The 22,487-nt window shown below is 38.0% G+C and overlaps 1 protein-coding gene and 2 long non-coding RNA genes across 9 annotated transcripts in view; 2 read left to right on the top strand and 1 right to left on the bottom strand.

The window, feature by feature from the left end:
• The window catches only part of LOC126875330 (cadherin EGF LAG seven-pass G-type receptor 1-like), an 81,918-nt gene that overhangs the window by 5,070 nt on the left and 54,361 nt on the right, over window positions 1–22,487 (top strand). The gene's annotated exons all lie outside the window — the stretch shown is intronic.
• On the top strand, window positions 5–12,635 carry LOC126875372 (uncharacterized). Its single transcript, XR_007693383.1, has 2 exons — window positions 5–5,248; window positions 12,034–12,635. It is a non-coding gene; the product is annotated as an uncharacterized LOC126875372 (long non-coding RNA).
• LOC126875349 (uncharacterized) overlaps window positions 16,729–22,487 on the bottom strand; it is a 45,320-nt gene continuing 39,561 nt past the window's right edge. For 4 of the 5 annotated variants that reach the window (XR_007693349.1, XR_007693348.1, XR_007693353.1 and 1 more), the window contains 2 exons: window positions 20,172–21,201; window positions 19,475–20,085 (listed from right to left, as the gene is read on the bottom strand). This is a non-coding gene — a long non-coding RNA (uncharacterized LOC126875349). Of the gene's footprint in view, window positions 19,448–19,474; window positions 20,086–20,171; window positions 21,202–22,487 lie in introns of those variants that run through there. The other variant, XR_007693351.1, reaches the window with a different exon arrangement.

Raw genomic sequence — 22,487 nt, forward strand, 5'->3', positions numbered from 1 at the left:
AGTCGATTGATATTGCTATTGCCAATAAATAGTCAGCAACATAACAGATTTTTCAAAAAGAGTCAAATAATTGATTGTCATTGTTGTCGATTGGTAACAATGGATACTGTACATTGTTCATATCTTAACACTTAGCCAACCGAATAGGGAAATCTGCCCTCTGTGAAGAACATCGCTGCGTGACCGAACTGGAAGATCTCCCTTTTTGACTTTAGCAACGCGTTTTCTTTTCTTTTTGTTGTTGTTATTAGTTATTGTTTACCTGGAATTATTATTTCCCAAATAATTGCGCCACTTTTTCTGCTTTTATAAAGTACAGTATATAATAAGATACAGCAACTTAGTGGTGTTAAAATGAATTAAAAAGCTACACTATCAGTTATGACTAAATAAAGTTGTAATCGAACGATACGACGCTGTAAAAAAATATTAAAATGCATTATGAATTTTTACGTTCAAATCGCGTTATTTATCTTTGGTCATCTTTAATGTTTTCAATTTTGCCTATATTTTTGTATACTTTTAATATATACTTTTAATTTGATGTTTTGTATAAACGATATGTGAAATCGTTAAATAAAATCATTACCGCAAATATAATTAACCACTTAAATCATTTTTACACTTGTTTATTTTTTAAGTAGCGAATATTAGTCCTCGATACTTGGAAAAATGCGCGGTTGGCTAAGTGTTAAAGAAAGATTTCGACAAATCCAAGTTATTATTTTCTTATACTAATAAATTACACTATAATACAAGATAATTAATAATATAACATATATTATAATATAATATAAATAATATAATACAAGAAGTTATACCAAATTATCATTTTCCAATCGGATTAACATGCTTGAAGCGTATTTGGCTTTGTGAACAGTTAACAATAAGATTAGGGAAGCTGATATAAACTTTATAATCAGGTATTCGCTATCGGAAATTGGATGGAAATGAAAAGGCGCAGTTTCTTTCTTTCTTTCTTTTTCGATGTTGGTTATCGATATCCTGAAACCCGATGAGATAAAATAAAAACTTGAGAAAATGTTGATCATGTTGAAGTATCGTAATCGATTTGATTTTAATAAATCGACGTTTGCACTATAACAGCGCGTGAAAAATAAAACCAGATTACTATTTATTAGAAAGTAGTTTTTTTCCTATAAGCGAACATGCTTATTATTCAAGAATCGTACTGTGTTGTTAAATTGCACGGGATGCTTTAACAATTTAAATGCAATGCTGTTTCCGCGCCACTGAAATTCCAATTATCAGACAGATAAAATTTAACAAACGAAAAGAATCGAAGTTCTTTTTGAAAATCTTTCCAAGTTATTTATTCCCTCTAATTTATCACTCGTTTAGCCATTACGTATAAAGTAGTCTAGTATCGTGGTCGAATAGCCTACGAGATATCGCGTGAACCATAAATAATGTCACGAGAAAGCCGAAGTGTCATCTATGTATCGTCGGTCCTTCAATCTAACAGTTACGCGGAAAAAAGGCCTACGTGACTCTGGCCACGAACGGTTGCGGAACACGTGCGTGGTGGGGCTACGAGAAAAAACGAAGAGATGCTAAGGGAGAAAGACGAATTAACAGTCAGTGTGAGTTGAGAAGTCAGAGAGCGTGCATTGTGTTATCGAGAGAGTGTTGCTAGTGTTGTCAAGAGAGTGTTGCTAGTGTTGTCGAGAGAGTGCGGTCTGCGCGAGAGAGAGCGTTGGAACCGTAGTAACGAGAGTTGTAGATTAACTATTTAGTTGCTTAGTTGTGGCACGTTATTGTATTTAGTTCACGTTAAATAACCATCATTTCCTGTTTAACCAACACCTGTTTAATCCATGTTTAAATCAAATAATAATAAGATCCTACAGTAGCGAACGAAGAAACAGACAAAGTTATTTAATGATCGTGAAACGAAGAAGCGCGTCCAGTCGGTTTGAAATCCAATTACAGATAGTTACGGTAATATAAAACCGCCTTTGTTCTATTTCACTCCCTCTTTCAATCTACTTTCCATTGTGTTTCGATAGTCCGATAAATTTCAAAACCCTTTCGAAATAACACCAATCGCCTTTCTTTCTAAAAATCGTTCGCTCCTGTCGAATGTATCAAAAACATCGGTTTTGTTTCAACTTTGTTAGTTTCCATATTTCCCTCCCTCGATATCACGTATTTACTTCGATCCAGCGAATTTATCTCACAGCAGTCAAAACCATCGGCATCGATTCCTCAGGCTATGTATTGCGAAATTTTTCGGACCGTTGTATGTTGAATTTTGTCTTGTCTGTTATTCTTTGTATTAGAATTTTGTCGACGCTCAAAACCAACAATTTCGCACAAGATTATTTCAAATATACAAAGTGGTTGGTAACTGGTGATGCAAGCGGAAAGGGGGTGATTCTACGCGAAAAAAGAAGTCGAAAATATAGAATAAAAATTTTTCGTTCGAGGCTTTGTTTTCGAGAAAATCGACTTTGAATTTTCGTTCGGTACGCGTGCGATACGTTATAACATATCTCACTGTAGATCGTTGTCTCGAAGGAAAAATTTGAAAAAAAAAAAAAAGATTTTTATTCTATATTTTCGACTTCTCTTTTCGCGTAGAATCGCCCCCTCTCCGCTTGTACCGCCAGTTACCAACCACTCTGTATATCATTAATTTCATTCCAACTTTGATCGCGCGTTTAAAATAAAACGATCATTGCGATGTATTGAAAATATTGAGTTGGCAACTAAGTGATTGCGGATTTGGTCATTAGGTTGTAATGACAAATTTCGCAATCACTTAGTTGTCAATTCAATAGGTTAAGTTAAAAACGAGTGCACGTTTAACGAAAACGTTACACGAAATACACAATCTATGTGCGATCGATAATGAACCTGATCGAAAGTACTTTTTCTTTTTGTATTTCCCTTTTGCAAATTGTTTTCACAAAATTGCTTTGTTATATGAAAGTATGCTTTTTAAAAATCATTTACATTTTCAATCTGTTACTGACAATTTATAACAAAAATTATTTTATGAAATAGGCCGTAATTCTATAAAAGTAGCAAAATGACACATAGGTGTAAAGAAAATGGAAGTCAAAGTGAATTATTGTTTGATGATTTATCTGATGCAGCAAATAACACTTGCGACGAAAATGAATTCACTGATAGCAGCAATATTCCTGAACTAATTGATGTGATTAGACGTAGAAGAAGACTGAATAAAAAATATAATACCAAACGCAAATTAAAAACGTGCATATATGCATCCTATTGCTTGCTGCGCATGCGTTAAAAAATCTGCAGGCCCTGGGAACGCGTTGAGCGTGCAGAGCGCTGTACGCAGTGTGTTAAGAAAGGGAATTATCTGGAAGAATACAGAAGTTTGTTCTTGTGAGTAGCGGTTTTTTCGCTGTTCGTGTTAAGAGGCATTTAAGAGATTGTCCTGAGATTTTCGTTAGAAACTTGAAGTAAATTACATAGAATATACTAGTTTGTCAACTAAGTGATTGCGGATTTTGTCATTAGGTGGTATATTGGTGTGGCAACTAAGTGATTGCGGATTTTGTCATTACCACCTAATGACAAAATCCGCAATCACTTAGTTGCCACACCAATACTATAAGCGAAAATAACTGAGTTTTTACCCACGAAGAAAGTAGAGTGAAAGAAATTTTGATTTTCACGTAAGTTGCGAAATATTTCATCTTCGTTGAGTATTGCATGATAACGCAATTGACTTGTAATTAATCGCAAGGGAACGAGAGTTGGTTAGATATCGGAGAAATTCGCGGCAAACCGCAATGTCACTTCGACGCTTAATCATCTGACGGTATGGGGATCGATTCAGACATTTTCTCCGAAGTATCAATCGCAATTAGTAGCAAAGCGTTTCGAGCGTAACCTTTAACAAGAACGTGCATACGATGCAAAGGTCGTACAATGAGAAAAAAGAATCAACGAAAGCAAACCCATTGATGTGTTAAACGTGGAAAACGAGGCACTGCATTCTGGCGAAGCAATTGCGATTCAATAAGTTTCGTTGGGTACGTTGTTGCCTGTCATTGAATTACATATGTGTTGAACTGTAACAAACTGCAGCAGCTCGATTGTTTTCGAACAATCGCAACACATTCGATAACTGTTTCGCCTGATTTTTTATTTTATCGTAAATTGCATGGAAGAATTAACCGTTTGCACTCGACAGCCCTTTCGGTTGCGTGTAGCAGCAACTCGAGGTGATTTGCAATGTGATATGTGATGAGCGTCTTGTGGGTAATATAAAATGATTTTATACAAAAATTAATTTAAAAAAACATTGTATTTTAATAATCTATATATATTTGCATCTTTGAACATATCACTTTTTAATATTTTTTCTGTATTTTTTTATGATAATTTATAAAACATCTGCATAAGTTGTTTCGTGTCTTTCTCCTGCTTTGTTTCAGTAAGAAAACACCTTACAGTACTTTTCTCTTCCTGTTAAAATTACATGCAGCTTTCCATTTAATCGAATTTCAACACAATTAGCAGTCGATGTGGAAGCGCGAGCTTGTGGCTGTCAAATATTTCCTCCCAACTGATCTACTGAAGTTTTTATAAATCGCAGGTGGTTAAGTGGCCTTTCGTTCTTTTGCTTTTTTACAGAGTGTATGAATTAATTAAACAAATTTCCAAATCCAAATAAAGAGCTAAGGAATCTATTTACGAACCAATACTGCGCTCTCATCTGAGGAAAATAGCCTTTCGAGTGTAAAGGGTTAATGGTTATAACAATTAAAAAGATCGATAGTATAGGAATTTTTTATTTATTTAGAAATATTGGAAATTAGGGTTTCCAATGATTTCTATCCTATATGATAAGTTTATTGATCGATAGATCTATTTACAATGGATTAAACAGGAAACGGTGGTTATTTAACGTGAACTAAGTACAGTAATGTGCTATAACTAAAACAACTAAATAGTTAATTCACGACTCACAGTTAATAGTTTATAACTCGTAATAACTCGGCAATTCAACTCACTACTATTCCACTCCAATCTCGCAACCCCACTCCTCACCACTCGACTCCCCACCACTCGACTCCCCACTCACGACTATTCCACTTGACTCTCTATAATAAGGAGCTGTTTCAGAAATTCGAGAAGTGTCAGTGCAATGCTGCGTTCTTTGGAATCCACAGTTACCTATTCTGTAGCTACTTGTAGTAGACGGCGGTTTCGCTAGCTACACTCGTAAAGGGCGTATGCGGTAGTAACGTGTCGCGAGTTCGAAACCATACCTGGTCATATTTGCAAAGGTGGAAAATTTCATAATTGGATGTGCAAGTAAAACAATGTAAATAAACTTTAATAAATTTTATTTGTTATTCAACTTTTAATATTTCTTTTTCCTATGATATACAGTGTAACAATCACCTACGTGTAATGGTACATAACAGCTTTTGCAAATATATTCAGTTTCGTTGCATTTTCCTTTTGAACAGTATACATTACTCGCTCTAGTCGAATTTATTTCTCTGCCAGTGATTATTTTTTCTAACACGTGGTCTCTTAGTTGTCTGGAAAGTCTGAGGGGTGCATTATTATAATAAGGAGCTGTTTTAGAAATTCGATAAGTGTCAGTGCAATGCTGCGTTCTTTGGAATCCACAGTTATATATTCTCTAGAGACTTGTAGTAGACGGCGGGTTCGCTAGCTACGCTCGTAAAGGGCGTATGCGGTAGTTAACGTGTCGCGAGTTCGAAACCATTCCTGGGCATATTTGCAATGGTGGAAAGCCAAATATCTTCTAGAAGTAATATACAACGGGCAAGTGGGTTCCCCCCCTGCCTATCATGTTGGTAGTACTTCCTAGAGTGCTTGGCAAGTACTTCCCAGTTTTGAGTCACTTGCGCTGACTACCCAGCCCCGCCCGTGGGGTTTTAGCCGGTAAAAATCCGGCACCCTTGTCCCCCGCCCCGTGCGATGAGATAAGGTGTCTATGAAGATTTCCCCACGGAAAAAAAAAAAAAAAAATTTTTTTTGCAACCAACGCCCTAGCCGCGCTGAGTGCACTCGTTCCCGTCAGTTTTCAGGACAGAAAAAAATAAAAAAAATTTATAAAAAAGCTCCGCTCCCCAGCGGCTTAAACCCAAAAATTGTATTATACAACGAAAAATGTAAGGTGCCGACGCATAATACAGCATGGCTACGTCGTACCGCCGCATATCGGTACCTTTGCCTAACATATCATTACAAAAATTCACCGTTTATTGTGAACACCATAATGTATTTATAATTGTATATTGGGTTTAAATAAACATTAAAAAAAAAAAAAAAAAAAAAAAAGCTACGTCGTACCGCCGCGTATCGGTCACGAAAGTTAAGCAGCGCCGGGCACGGATAGTATTTGGATGGGTATCGTGTGTGAACTCCGTGTGGCGTTGGTGAAGCGCGCTGCCCCCCCCCCCCCCCCTCCCCCCGTGGGGTTCGGGCTTGGGCGCTGGCGGCTCAGCGCCACGGGGCCGCCAAGCAGTCCGGTAGGGGAACCGGGCTGCCTGGTATATGGCGGCTCCGGCGACGAGACGCGGTGTGACAATGGTCACACACCGCTCCATCAGCGGCGGTATTAGGTGCGCGGGGGAGGTCTCGTTGTGACGCTCACACCGGTTCCCGGACCTCTCGCGATCGCAGCCGGGACGGTTATCGTGGAGGTTTTAGTTTGTTGGAGTCCGACACTACCACGCCGCTTTCTCCAGAAGCGGCCTGGCGTCCGTGCAGATTTCCTCCACGTAAACATAAAAAAAAAGCTACTTGCAGTAGAAATTTGTTGTATCTTATTTTATTTTCTGGCAGATAGGTGCAGTACATTTTATATGCATCGAGCAAGGCGCAGTTTATCGGAAAAGATGCTAACTTTTTAGACCACTTTAAAGTTTTTCTTAAAATACTGCTGTTCGCTAAATACTGATTTGCACGATCTACCCCTTTTCATGTGCTTATTGTATTGTAATATTCACGTAGGTTTAATAATATTTTGGTGGCCTAATATCAGATTCACTATCTTCTGATACAGTATCATTTTCCAAGTCACTACAATTTGATTCAAATCACTCGGACAATCTGATAAAGCATCGGCGTATAATTCATTGAAAGATTCTTCATTGGTACGTTCCGTCATCGTTGACATTTTTTTTACAACAGAGGATGCAACTTGACTGGTCTTGTAAGCGAGAGACACAGCTTGAGGTATGCTGACCAACAATTGCTCCGTATCATCTCCAACAGCGCACTGAGAAAACGACGCTGATACGGAAAAAAAGCGCATTACGAGTTTATTCGTGGCCGGTCGGTAACATTTGGCAATGAAAACACGAGTTAACTCATGACCGGTCAACAATGTGTTAACCAGAATGAAATGAAATTCCGTTATCTACTTTGTATTAATTTGACGAAGCGAGACTGCCCGAACATATATTCCGATCTATCGAGGTAGCATGTTCACAATCCATCGTACAATTGATCTTGATACCTGGCAATATAGAAATTGATCGATAGTTGGCAGCACGCGAGCAAGCAATTTGATAATCACGTGGCAGTTCTGCTCTCGCCATTTGTCAAGCGCGGGGTCATTTACGCTGACGCCTATGCGAGTTTCTTCTTTCCTAGGGTAGGTCGTTGAAGAAGTATCCATCAATTTATCATTTATCATTATCGACGATTGTGAAATGGCATAGCAAGGTAAGGATTACAGTTAGAATTACAGCGATCATTTTTTAACGCAAAATACAATGGAAAATAAATTCCGGTTTTAACGATAATGTCTCTGAGGACGTCTATGTTGAAATACAGGCCGAATAAATGCAAGCTACAACAGAAATGGAAATAACCCTGCAACCTGTTGTACGTCTAGTTTCGATAGACAATCGTCTTAGGGACACTGTGAGCTATTTAGAACTATCAACGTGTATAATACGACTACTCAACTCGACTTCTCTCATTCGACTCCTCACTCACGACTATTCCACTCCAATCTCGCAACTCCACTCCTCACCACTCGACTCCCCATTCACGACTATTCCACTCGACTCTCCACTTACAACTTGACTCCTCACAACTCGACTCTCCAATCACCACTCTCACAACTCGACTCTCCAATCACCACTCTCACAACTCGACTCTCCAATCACCACTCTCACAACTCGACTCTCCAATCACCACTCTCACAACTCGACTCTCCAATCACCACTCTCACAACTCGACTCTCCAATCACCACTCTCACAACTCGACTCTCCACCACTCGACTACCCACTCACGACTATTCCACTCGACTCTCCACTCACAACTTGACTCCTCACAATTGGACTCTCCATTCACGACTCGGACAGCATGACTCCCCACCACTCGACTCCCCACTTGCGATTTAACTCCTTACAACTCGATTCTCCAGATAACGACTGCCAGATAACGATCACTCGGTAACAACTCCCAGGCCCTTTCCCGCTGTATTGTTTGTTTCACCCGATATTTCTTATGCCATCTGTCCACGCTACTACAATCGCTAAGAGTAGCGATTTTCGTGCGAGAATTCTAATTAGAAGTCTGCTGCAATTTTTTAAGTAGGATCATTTATAACAACCTTCAAATTTACAAACACGAATGTAGGCAAAAAATCGCACATGTAAGTTTGCGTTGAGGGTGTACAAGCACAGGACTGCTGTAGTTTCTCTATCATGTACTGCGAGATGGTATTACCGACTTCAATGTAAAGAAAATGCAGACAAGCTTGAGTAACGAGTACACGTACTCAGTACTCCCTTCGTGTCTAAAGTAATCTATCATGAATAATATAATCGACTAATGGCACCATGAAGCGCGCTACGTAAATTTGGGGAAGCCGGAGAAACTTCTTATCGCTGGGGAAGTGTCAAGGTAACTTGCAAACTAGGAACGATCGCTTTTCCAATCGATATCTTGTAAATTTTTCCAGTTAATTAACGTACGTGATGTCTCTTAATACGTGATATATAATGTATATAATGCTTAATAAAAATAATATATATAATAACGTAATAAGTAAGTAATAGGAGCACGGATGAAAAATGTGAAAATAAAAATAAAAATCGTTCGTAAGAGACGAGTATGTGTAACAGTAGTCTAAAACACGTGTATTTAAATTGATCAATTCGGCGAGTAGACGATTGGCAATATCTAGTCGAAAGTCTTGTTGCGTGTAATTTATGATGGATGATGGCTTCTAGCTTTGTCGTATTGCGACGTTAATGCACAGCCGATGCCATTCGATGCCTATTATTCACGCTTCCCCTTCCGTATAATCGCGATTGAACGCCAGACGATGTTGATAATCCGGCAAATTTCCAAACGAGCGGCCATATAATTCATACTGGGACATTGTTCCGCGCAGCTACCCCCAATCCCCTCGATTGTTCGTTTATTTGCCACGTTCAATGCGAAAGAACGTCCATTTTCGTTTACGTCTCCATCTATTTGGTCGAACCGAGCCAAGACTCGTTCAAATTACTTATCCCAGTTCTTCGTCAGCCTTGTTACCTTCGTGGCGATCGTATTGTCTTGACAACTAAGTAATTTCGGATTTTGTCAATAGGTGGTACTGACAAAATCCGTAATCGCTCAGTTGCCAACCCAATATTTTCCTCATAATTAGTGCCACGTGATTTCTTGGGAATGTGTAGAATAGTAGCACACTGGGAGAACCAGTAAAGGAGTTCGATTAGATTTTTATAAAAAGCGTGGATCGAGTTTGGATTATCTTTGCATTACATTTCAATTAGTGTGAACACAATGCATATGAGCTGTGTCGTATATGGGTCGTGTTAGCTGGGTTATTTTAAAATTCAAAGAAAAAGCGTTCCGGTGTGTTACTTGAAATACCCGTGGGAACAAAAAGAGCTCGGGTTAAGTGTACTTTATCACGCTGCATACGTCATAAAAATCTGGAACGCAGTCGCAGAGTGCAGCGGAGTGAAAAGAAATGTCGGTTAGGTTCTTCATCCTCGGAATCAACAGCCTTGGTTTCCTTCATTCTCTACAATCATTCTGTTCTTTAATTCGTTCGATCATTCTTTCATTTGGGTCTTAACTGTTCGCGCAGTTGCTTTCTCACCATGTATATGTATAATACTGCATTCGTATGCATGTGCACACACATATCGATATAATAGTATAATAATTAGTTTCATTTTTTTCAACAGAATCTTGATATCGCGAAAATTGGGTTACATTAAACAAAAAATTACGTTAAACAGTATTGGCGTTAGAGTGAATTGCTAGAGTGGCCTGTAATTAAGTGGATCCTGTAGTGTGAGACAGCGGGTGAGAAGGGGTAAATAGCGAGGATCGTTTAACTTGATTTTCGCGTTATCCTTAACGAAGTTAAAGTCGCTCTCACGTTCTATGGTCCGCTCTCGTTACCTATACGCGATAGAATCGGTTGTCTGACCTGCGCAAAATTCCATTTCTTTGTTCCAAGGATGTCAATTGGAATTTTACATGAATGCCAGGTTCTTACTATTGGGTTGGCAACTAAGTGTTTGCGGATTTTGTCAATAGGTGGTATTACAAAATCCGTACATTATGGAGTAACATGGAGAAAGGAAAAGAAATTAGAACTTGAGCATGAAGATATTAATATAAGAAAGGATCTCGTTGTTCGTGCCTGAAATGAATTAATAAAGCCAACGTGAAAAACAGTATACAGAGCGTCGAAACGTCAACTTTCGTTTGGCTCAGATAACACAGCTAGGTTTCGAGTTCACTTACACATTTTAGGATTAGTGAAACATGATATGTTTCTATTTTGAAGTTTCAAATTTCTTTCTCGCTACAGTATCTTCGTTAAGACAATATTTTCTATCGTTTAGGAATCGATTTACAATAGCTACTGGTGTGGTTATTTATTTAATTTGCTGGTACATTTAATTGTGATGTATTGGGTCGACAACTAAGTGATTGCGGATTTTGTCAATGCCACCTATTGACAAAATCCGGAATCACTTAGTTGTCAACTCAATAGATCTGGTTGACAATAAAATCCTTTATTATGTTAGTATGTAATGTTAATTGTTGCGTACGATAACTTCATACCGCTTTTTCTTCCATTATTAAAATTAAATTCCATTTATCGTTACTATCTATAGCGCTGCCGTCAACTTGCAAACCTAATTCTCGTGTAATTTCCATTTCTGCAATTTGATAGAGCAACGATAAGAAATACCACCTATTGACAAAATCCGCAATCATTTAGTTGCCAACCCAATATTACGCGTATCCTATATCCTAAAAAAAAGGAGGTTATATTTTCCAAGGGTGGAACCATGAAATCGGCTATAAAAGATGAAAAATGGAAGACTAGAAAAATGGGATCGATCGGCGTACGTATTGGTTTATGTCGCGTTGTGTAAATATAATTTCATTTATGCAATTATCTATCTGGAAGTAGGATAATTAAAGCTAGCTATCATACGATATTACGGTAACGATACTACAGCGTTGCCATATGTTGCCTTTCAATTTGCCAATTTGTGTACAATATAACTATATTTAACACATTGTTGACCGGCAATTGTACTGAGAATTTATCTCATGTCAACAGATATTATTTCATAACTGGATGTGCAAGTAAAACAATGTAAATAAACTTTAATAAATTTTATTTGTTATTCAACTTTTAATATTTCTTTTTCCTATGATATACAGTGTAACAATCACCTACGTGTAATGGTACATAACAGCTTTTGCAAATATATTTAGTTTCGTTGCATTTTCCTTTTGAACAGTATACATTACTCGCTCTAGTCGAATTTATTTCTCTGCCAGTGATTATTTTTTCTAACACGTGGTCTCTTAGTTGTCTGGAAAGTCTGAGGGGTGCATTGTTATAATAAGGAGCTGTTTTAGAAATTCGATAAGTGTCAGTGCAATGCTGCGTTCTTTGGAATCCACAGTTATATATTCTCTAGAGACTTGTAGTAGACGGCGGGTTCGCTAGCTACGCTCGTAAAGGGCGTATGCGGTAGTTAACGTGTCGCGAGTTCGAAACCATTCCTGGGCATATTTGCAATGGTGGAAAGCCAAATATCTTCTAGAAGTAATATACAACGGGCAAGTGGGTTCCCCCCCTGCCTATCATGTTGGTAGTACTTCCTAGAGTGCTTGGCAAGTACTTCCCAGTTTTGAGTCACTTGCGCTGACTACCCAGCCCCGCCCGTGGGGTTTTAGCCGGTAAAAATCCGGCACCCTTGTCCCCCGCCCCGTGCGATGAGATAAGGTGTCTATGAAGATTTCCCCACGGAAAAAAAAAAAAAAAATTTTTTTTGCAACCAAGGCCCTAGCCGCGCTGAGTGCACTCGTTCCCGTCAGTTTTCAGGACAGAAAAAAATAAAAAAAATTTATAAAAAAGCTCCGCTACCCAGCGGCTTAAACCCAAAAATTGTATTATACAACGAAAAATGTAAGGTGCCGACGCATAATACAGCATGGCTACGTCGTACCGCCGCATATCGGTACCTTTGCCTAACATATCATTACAAAAATTCACCGTTTATTGTGAACACCATAATGTATTTATAATTGTATATTGGGTTTAAATAAACATTTAAAAAAAAAAAAAAAAAAAAAAGCTACGTCGTACCGCCGCGTATCGGTCACGAAAGTTAAGCAGCGCCGGGCACGAATAGTATTTGGATGGGTATCGTCTGTGAACTCCGTGTGGCGTTGGTGAAGCGCGCTGCCCCCCCCCCCCCCCTCCCCCCGTGGGGTTCGGGCTTGGGCGCTGGCGGCTCAGCGCCAAGGGGCCGCCAAGCAGTCCGGTAGGGGAACCGGGCTGCCTGGTATATGGCGGCTCCGGCGACGAGACGCGGTGTGACAATGGTCACACACCGCTCCATCAGCGGCGGTATTAGGTGCGCGGGGGAGGTCTCGTTGTGACGCTCACACCGGTTCCCGGACCTCTCGCGATCGCAGCCGGGACGGTTATCGTGGAGGTTTTAGTTTGTTGGAGTCCGACACTACCACGCCGCTTTCTCCAGAAGCGGCCTGGCGTCCGTGCAGATTTCCTCCACGTAAACATAAAAAAAAAGCTACTTGCAGTAGAAATTTGTTGTATCTTATTTTATTTTCTGGCAGATAGGTGCAGTACATTTTATATGCATCGAGCAAGGCGCAGTTTATCGGAAAAGATGCTAACTTTTTAGACCACTTTAAAGTTTTTCTTAAAATACTGCTGTTCGCTAAATACTGATTTGCACGAACTACCCCTTTTCATGCGCTTATTGTATTGTAATATTCACGTAGGTTTAATAATATTTTGGTGGCCTAATATCAGATTCACTATCTTCTGATACAGTATCATTTTCCAAGTCACTACAATTTGATTCAAATCACTCGGACAATCTGATAAAGCATCGGCGTATAATTCATTGAAAGATTCTTCATTGGTACGTTCCGTCATCGTTGACATTTTTTTTACAACAGAGGATGCAACTTGACTGGTCTTGTAAGCGAGAGTCACAGCTTGAGGTATGCTGACCAACAATTGCTCCGTATCATCTCCAACAGCGCACTGAGAAAACGACGCTGATACGGAAAAAAAGCGCATTACGAGTTTATTCGTGGCCGGTCGGTAACATTTGGCAATGAAAACACGAGTTAACTCATGACCGGTCAACAATGTGTTAACCAGAATGAAATGAAATTCCGTTATCTACTTTGTATTAATTTGACGAAGCGAGACTGCCCGAACATATATTCCGATCTATCGAGGTAGCATGTTCACAATCCATCGTACAATTGATCTTGATACCTGGCAATATAGAAATTGATCGATAGTTGGCAGCACGCGAGCAAGCAATTTGATAATCACGTGGCAGTTCTGCTCTCGCCATTTGTCAAGCGCGGGGTCATTTACGCTGACGCCTATGCGAGTTTCTTCTTTCCTAGGGTAGGTCGTTGAAGAAGTATCCATCAATTTATCATTTATCATTATCGGCGATTGTGAAATGGCATAGCAAGGTAAGGATTACAGTTAGAATTACAGCGATCATTTTTTAACGCAAAATACAATGGAAAATAAATTCCGGTTTTAACGATAATGTCTCTGAGGACGTCTATGTTGAAATACAGGCCGAATAAATGCAAGCTACAACAGAAATGGAAATAACCCTGCAACCTGTTGTACGTCTAGTTCTGATAGACAATCGTCTTAGGGACACTGTGAGCTATGTAGAACTATCAACATGAATAATACGTTTGCGTTTTAATTTAGTTTAGTAGTTGACTAAGCTTCGAATTGCTTAATAATTATTGTTGCAGCCTTTGCCTAAGAATGAGTTGTAGAAAAGAAACCGAGAAAATGATAATTCGCGGTTTTAAATATTGGGTTGGCAACTAAGTGATTGCGGATTTTGTCATTACCGCTTAATGATAAAATCCGTTGCCAATCTAACCCAATATAAAACCCAACCTAATATAGTTGCCAACCCAATATAAAAATATTAAAACTATGAAAACGTTGGTGAGGATTCGTAAAGTCTATCCGCGTTCTGTAAGTAGCTTTTGTAGAGGTTTTTATTTTAGTTTGACGAAAGAACGAAGGTGTCGCGATAGACACGGTTAATTAACCAAACATTTGCATAACTCGAATTAAAAATTAGAATCTAGCGATCGATCAACGCTGTGCTATCCAATAATGAATAATTATGCTTGTCATGTTCGCGGATTAATCCCGCTTCGTTATTCCGTAATATATTACTCATTCACGAGCGGATGCTTCGCGAGTTAATTAAATTCTTATCGTAATTATATGAATGATAATGCGAGATTGCAGTAATTTTCATCGAGATTCTTTGATCTATGTAAATCTCCCATCTAACGATTCGTTCTTCACATCGATTAATTATACTTATCTACTTAACCTAATTTTACTTGGGTTGTGACAACACATCCCAATCTAGTCCTAATAATTTTTGGCACATAACTTGTTGTGTGCTTGGGATGCGTTCTTGTCTTTTCGGAAATAATACAATAAAATATGCCTGAAATCCGCGTCTTGGTCTTCCATTTTCAAATTGGGATAAAAACGAAACTAAATGACTAATCGATACAATTTTTCTACTGAATTAAAGGTGGAAGTCCAAACAACAAGAAAACAATATAGGTTAGGTGCTTTGAATACGTTGACAAAACAAAAGAATGTGCTAAGGCCACCTATTGACAAAATCCACAATCATTTAGTAGCCAATCCAATACTTGAATAAACCTACATAGTACACCTGCGTCGTGATAATTTTACGAATGTCGTAACCGCATTGCAAATAATTAATAGCAAGTAAACTTCCTGTACTGTGGTAAGCTAATGTTTATTTTAAAATGTATACCAGAAAATGAACATATGGTCGTACCTGTGAAATATGAAACTAGCATTAACTACCTTTTCGAAATGGTCTCTGGTATAAGCACCGATACGTTTGTAGAGAGTGCAAATAACTTCGTTTGAGCACGGCATTCAGCGATTACTTTGCTTTTCCGAATTACCTTGAGTCAAGTGCGACATCAACCATCGATCATCTACCCTTTTCTTTTTCCCATTAAAAAACATCTGTTACAAAACATTTAATTGCATCTTTTTCAAAAAGTATGCTCGTTTTTATCTTTTTTTTTGTTTTTTTGTTAATAACAATTATATGATTCTTCTTTGATATATTGGGTTGGCAACTAAGTGATTGCGGATTTTGTCATTACCATCTGATGACAAAATCCGCAATCACTTAGTTGCCAACCCAATACATTTATTCGTCCTGCTTTTTCCATCATTTTGTTTCAGTTAATTTCTGTAATCTTTATTTTCACAACATATTTTGTACGTGTTTTGCTACGCAAGGATTAACAGTTGCAACTGGGAATTAATTCGATAAAACCAGAGAATTGTAATCGAATGGTTGCCAGCTCATTCGTTTAAATTTCTATTTCTCACTGATACGCGAATTTATTTCATGATATTCCATTTTTTTCTCTTTGTAACCTATGAATATTTATCAGCTCGTATTATTCTCTCATCATGTTTTGTTCGCGATTCGTTGGCCGAAATCAATAATTCAATTCCGGCAGAAGACGGGTCGCCAGGCTGCTTTCGCATAATAATAGCGCGTCAGTGAGACTACAGAGACGCGTCGCAGTATAATTTACTGGAAATTCCTATTTCAATTTAATTGCTCTAATTAAACGCAGTCCGCTGTTCTCTTGCTTCGAGTCAACTTATGTCACAAGGAATATAGGCTAATAATCGAAGTTTCGAGGAATTGCCAGTTAAATCTTCTGATCTCGAGGCACTTAAATTATTTTAACGAGTTTGTAATGCGGTCATGCCATTCCTCCCTTATTTTATTATGAAATTCCTCGTCATCTTGTATCGCGTGCTAACCAGCTCCTCGCTCTTGAAAACTTGATACGTTTATAGCCACATATGAGTCATAGAACGCTTCGAATCGAGAGTGACTCATGTTGTTTTGCCTCGGAGTATTAGCACCGTTCCCATGTCCAAGATTTAAAAGTAAACAAACACAGACAAAACAGAGTCGCCGTTACGTGCAACCGTCGACCGGTGTCGAATTCAAACTTTCCGTTACTCCCCGAGCAGTATAAACAAACGAACACGCTCTCTAGGACAGTTGGTATCGAACATTCAGTAAGCGAACGACGATTAACTCTGTTGAAAATTGTGGATCTTTGAAGCCGAAATAATGTTATAGAAACACAAAATTTATACTGACGATTAATATTAAAATAATGAAATATTTATTTCATGAATGATTCCTTATATATTCATCGATACACACTTGCACGCGTCTCAGCACTTTTTTCTATACCCGACTGTTAACCGACTCTTAACCGACTGAAGAGTTTACATTCCTTTGTTGTCGAGATGCTGCGGACACACATACATCCACACACTGATATTCACATACAAGTACCTCTACTACGCATTTAACCTAGTCCAGCACAGAAAATTATACATATCTCAACAAACTCTGTACTCTGTACTTAGAACGATTTTAAATATATTTGACCATTACAAGTATTCGCTCGTGTCGTCATTTAAAGCAACACATTTAACCATCCACCACACGTTAATAACTGTGCTAGTTGTCAAAGAGAATTAGGTGCGGTTCGAGCTACAGTCATATGCTGAAACATTGAAGCTTTAGCTAAATTAAGTTTAACTTACTTGGAAGTGGTGGTTAAGAGGCAATTTCCTGATGTGGTATTTGAAAAGTGGCAACAAAAGCGTAACCACGATCACAAAAACTCCTCTTTCATTCTCTGATCTAGGATATGCTTTCTTTTTGCTTCTTGAAAGCCCTAATTCCCTGCTAGTCGAAGGAAGCACTTTCCTTTGGTAGCAGCGAGTTCCCCGCGAAACCGCCACGAATAAAGGCAGAGTAATGGCTTTAAAAACCCGAGAAGGAGAGATCCTGCTTCTTCGCTATCTTCTCCCTTGAAATGCCACCGCGATTTTTATTCCCGAATAAAGTAAGAGGCTTACTAGCGAGAATCCTTGCTCCATTTTGTCATACGCGTGGGATCTTAATGATCCCTTGGAAGCCTCGCAGATTGAATCTTAGGAACTTCATATTCCCTCTGGATCTGTTTCATGCATTCGTCCCTGGATATAGCTACCACCAACTGTAACCTTTGTTAGTCCTATATGAGGAGTAAAAGTAGCGCCAAACAATGGGAAAAGATGTTTTGCCAAAAAGTTTCCACTCCATTCTATCCGATATAATGTCTATTTATAATATAATGTTTAATTATATTATATTATATATTATTATATATTATTATATTAATTTAATTAATTCAATCGGTTCCTCTATACAAATATAGTTATATAGGTATCTTGGAATCTATCTGATAGGAAATTGTTATTGAAAAATGGGAGAAGAAAAGGAGCTTATGAAGCAAGCTAAAGATAAGCTGATAAGACTATAAACAAAGTAGAGGCATTATTCAAAGTAACATGATCTAGTAGGTACGCAGAGTCCTTCGACAAGAAACATTTTTCCTTCGAATAACTCGATGGTAATGTCAAATCCTGCAATTAATTCCGATTTTCCTCGAACAAAATCTCTCTCGTTCGCACGTTTATATTGTCTTTATTTATCGTCTAACAAATATTATTAACAATTTAATGCCATAGATTCGTCAACTTTCACTTTCACTTGTAACGGATGCTGGAAAAAAAGCAGACCGATATATTGGGTTGGTAACTAAGTGATTGCGGGTTTTGTTAATGCCACCTAATGACAAAATCAGCAATTACTTAGTTACCAACCTAATAATATTTTGAGTTATGCTTCACAGATGGAAGAAAATAGATATTTTTGCCGAGTAAGAATGCTTTTGAACATGATTTTGTACAAGTAGAATGTTCTCGATTATTATTGAAAATCTTCTTTTATTCAAAATTAATACAACTAATCGCTCGCATTTTTTTTTCGTTTGCTGCTTGTTTTAGCGAATAAAATGTTTTATGGTTATTCCCTTGAAACTACCTATTATCTCGTTCTATTATTATTTCCGGACTCAGTATAGTATCCGGATTGCAAAATATTTGACTCTTATTAGGCGTTTTTCAGGTCACTGAAGCCAAAAATGAGGGTCGTGTTTTACGGAAATGGGACGTGAAAACTGTTGATGTGTGACATCCTCATGAATTTGAAAGATACCTTTTTCAAAACACGCTACTCTTAACTTACTATGTGGCTTGTTTTATATGCATCTGAATCATGATTACTGAATTAACTTTCACTTACTTTCTGTTTTTCCGATCGTCTCACCGTAATCATACAAAGACCATATTGTGATATGTATAATTGTATATGCTAGACTAGGTTAGCTGCATAGTAGTAATACTTGTATGTGAATATCAGTGTGTGGAAGTATATATACGCATCTCCAAAACAAAGAAATGTAAACTCTTCAGTCGGTTAGCAGTCGGATATGGAAGAAAGTACTGAGATGCGTGCAAGTGTGTATCGATGAATATCTTTGAAATCGCTTATCAAATAAATACATAACTATTCTAATATGAATTCTAAGTGTAAATTTAGTGTTCCTATACCATTATTTCGGCCATTAAGATCCAAAATTCTCAACAGACCAGTAAGCGGTAAGCAGGAAAATTGGCATTGCCAATGCCATCACCTGATCACGGTCTCAAGCAGATTTCTATAGTTCAGATCTTGGTCTGTCAAATGTTCATAAGGCAGAATTTTCAAAACCGTTCATTTTCGTGAAAAATGGCTCATTTTTGGTTTAGCTAAAATATTCCAGAAAAGACACGCACCGATACAAAATTTTGCACATCCTTATTTTCCTGTATCCATGCAAACGTCCATTGGGTTGGCCCCAAGGTCAACCCAATACTTGTAGAATCTGGCGAAAATTTATAAAAATACGATAAATAAATGGTTTGAATTAACGTGGTGTTGAATATTAGATGCTAAAAAGATTGGCGAGACAATGATTGTTACTGGACGTTTTTATTTTATTTACATAAACAAAATCGAGTCCGACGAATAAATTCATTGCTGAAATTGAAAAAGCTTCGATTAGTTTATAATAGATTAGATTACTAGATAATAACCTATTTTAACGCGATTAGTCTATCTTTATTAGTCAGCCATGCGCATACTGTTGAGCTTAATGCTTCTCGTCGCGTCGGAATCCCCCTACTAGTTGGAAGTGGTGTCTGATTACATTTGACATGTTGTAGCGCACAAGGTAGCAGATCGCGTGAAATTTCCACAAGGATTAAGGATCAAGGATATCCACGAGTATAATGAAAACCGCCTTCATCGTCTGTCTTTTCCCCTTCCAATTTTGTTAAAACTTCCTTTCGCCATGTATAAGATCGTGAAAGGATAGTCGTTAAAGTAAGCCGATTTACAGGTTAGGTTTAAAAGAATAAACCCCATGTTATCCTTACATAGCGAGACGGCTGGGCGGGTGCAAATAAATTCCCATAAGCAGAACAACTGAAGGGATTCTAAGATCTGAGTTGCAACTGGAACCTGTGAATTTTGAATGAATTTAATATTTATGTACATGCCATAACACATATACGTTCACATTATACGATTTATTATATAAATTTAACCATTTCAATTTAATGGAAGGGCACTTATCTTTATACAAGGATATGCACTCAGATATCCTCGTTAAATCCTTTGTAAATTAGCTCGTAGTAAGGTGAAATTTAGTTGGAAACTTTTCGACAAAATGCCAAGAATTTTGTGCCAAAGTTAACGAGTTGGAGAATTTGCAACGAACGATGAAGCAACAGCAACAAGTTTACGTAACAGCCAAACGTTGAAACATCGCTGATGAAAAATCTGAAAAAGATCTACAGTAGAACAAGTGCAAAGTTTTGCAAAAAAAGATCGCATTTATTTTATATAATCAAGCCGTTTTAGCGTTTTAGTTAGATCAATTGAATTGTAATTCAATTAACCATATACCATACTGAAATTACAATGAAACTGATAATTATTTAAGCAACAGAGTAATATGCATATATTGGGTTGGCAACTAAGTAATTGCGGATTTTGTCATTAGGTGATATTGACAAAATCCGCAATCACTTAGTTGCCAACTTTGGCAATTTGAAGGGACTTTATGTTTGTAGGAAAACAAGTTAATCCGTGCATCATGGAAGGCATATACGCGAGTTGGTCTAATTTCAGGAACCTTCTAGGTCTGTAAATCCTAGCCACGTAGAGTGCGGTTTATGCGTGCTGCTAAAACGACAAGCAGTTGGTGGCTCGTTCGTTTCGTGACATCGTGAAACCGTAAGCGGCTTACGATCCCTTTCTTCACCCCATTTCAGCTTTCCTTTGGGATTCACCTTCGTCATCCTCTTAATATCAAGCCGTCCAGGATATTAGGCGTCGTTTTAATATCGCCCAGAGAAATTGTGCTTGCTCGACAGCTTTATGCTCCGTTGCCTTCCATTCTTCCCTAATTAAGAGATCCTTAATTTAGCAATGAAATTCCGTTGATAGCGAAAACGGTTATCTGAAATATTCCTCTTCATTTACCATTCTGCGTATTATTACTTCAGACATCAACAAAACTTACATTGCTTTTTTCTGCTTTGTTTATTAGATTTCCATCCTATCTACTGTATCCTACAAGATAAAGGATCAATTAGATTGGCAAATCTTCAGAGTTTAACATGTTCCTCAATATTTTACTTCGCAAGAACTTTCTATTCGCTTGGCAACTAAGTGATTGCGGGTTTTGTCATTAGGTGGTATTGACAAAATCCGCAATCACTTAATTGACAATCTAATATCACAAGAATTGGTGTTCTTTGTTGAATTAAAGGAATCGAAGAAAAGCTTATGGAAGGTTTTCCATTGAGTGGAAGCAAATGTCATTTACACTCGATTTAGGAGTTGAAACTCCGTGCCACGCAAGCTGAAAAAGAGAAAACGAGAAGGCAGAGACAAGTGATGAATTTTTTCGATTCGGTTCGATAAGCTGTCAGGAATTGATTTTGATGGATCGAGCAAGTACGCTGAAAGCAGGGTAACCGCTGTTGACGTTCAAAAAGAGATCTCGAAGGAGCGGTGACAGTTGGCCCTAAATAAAACTGAGACCACCTCTGGATCTCTCTAAGCATACGTACATGTACCTATGATGTATATAATACAACGGTTCACGTCACAAATGTGTATGTTGGGCAGCTTATATTTCTACTTTATCTGTTCTAAAATTACCATTCTTAGAATCCTAGCTTAGGACATGTTATATATTTCAAGATGACTTTCATTCGAGGATATCTTAGAATTTGTTCATAGTATATATTTATTGTTAAGAACCGTGGATCTTAATTGCCGAAATAAAAGTAAAAGAACATTAGGGTTACACTTAGAATTCATATTAAAATAGTTCTAGATTTATTTAATAAAGGATTGCCAGGATCTTCGTCGATAACATTTGCACGCGTCTCAGCACTCTCTTTGTTTCACCATCTTCCATACCACACTGCCAACGGAACAGTTATATTCAGCTGTTTTTCGAGACGCCGCGCACACACATACTTCACACACTCATATTCACATACGTGTGTCACTACTACGCGGCCAATCTCGTCTAGCACACAAAAGTATACATATCTCAATATTTATATTCCTACTAAGGAAATATTCCAATCTTTGTCCTGATATTATATTTTCTTGCTGTAATTCTTTTTTGGCTCCTTCGCCTCATTTTTTTATTACTATCAACTTTCCCTCTCTTGGGTACATTAAGATTCTCATTGGCTGATCAAATTTTTTTCTCCCTCCTTGTAGTAAAATGCTTCTTCAAACGTAGCATTATTTCTGTCCCGAAATTTCACCACAGGAGGAAGGTATTGCCCAAGAAAGCTCGTAGAATAGTGAATTATCTTTCACTACTGAACCGAGAT

The sequence above is a fragment of the Bombus huntii genome, chromosome 18, assembly GCF_024542735.1.
Source record: "Bombus huntii isolate Logan2020A chromosome 18, iyBomHunt1.1, whole genome shotgun sequence".
NCBI classification, from domain to species: domain Eukaryota; kingdom Metazoa; phylum Arthropoda; class Insecta; order Hymenoptera; family Apidae; genus Bombus; species Bombus huntii.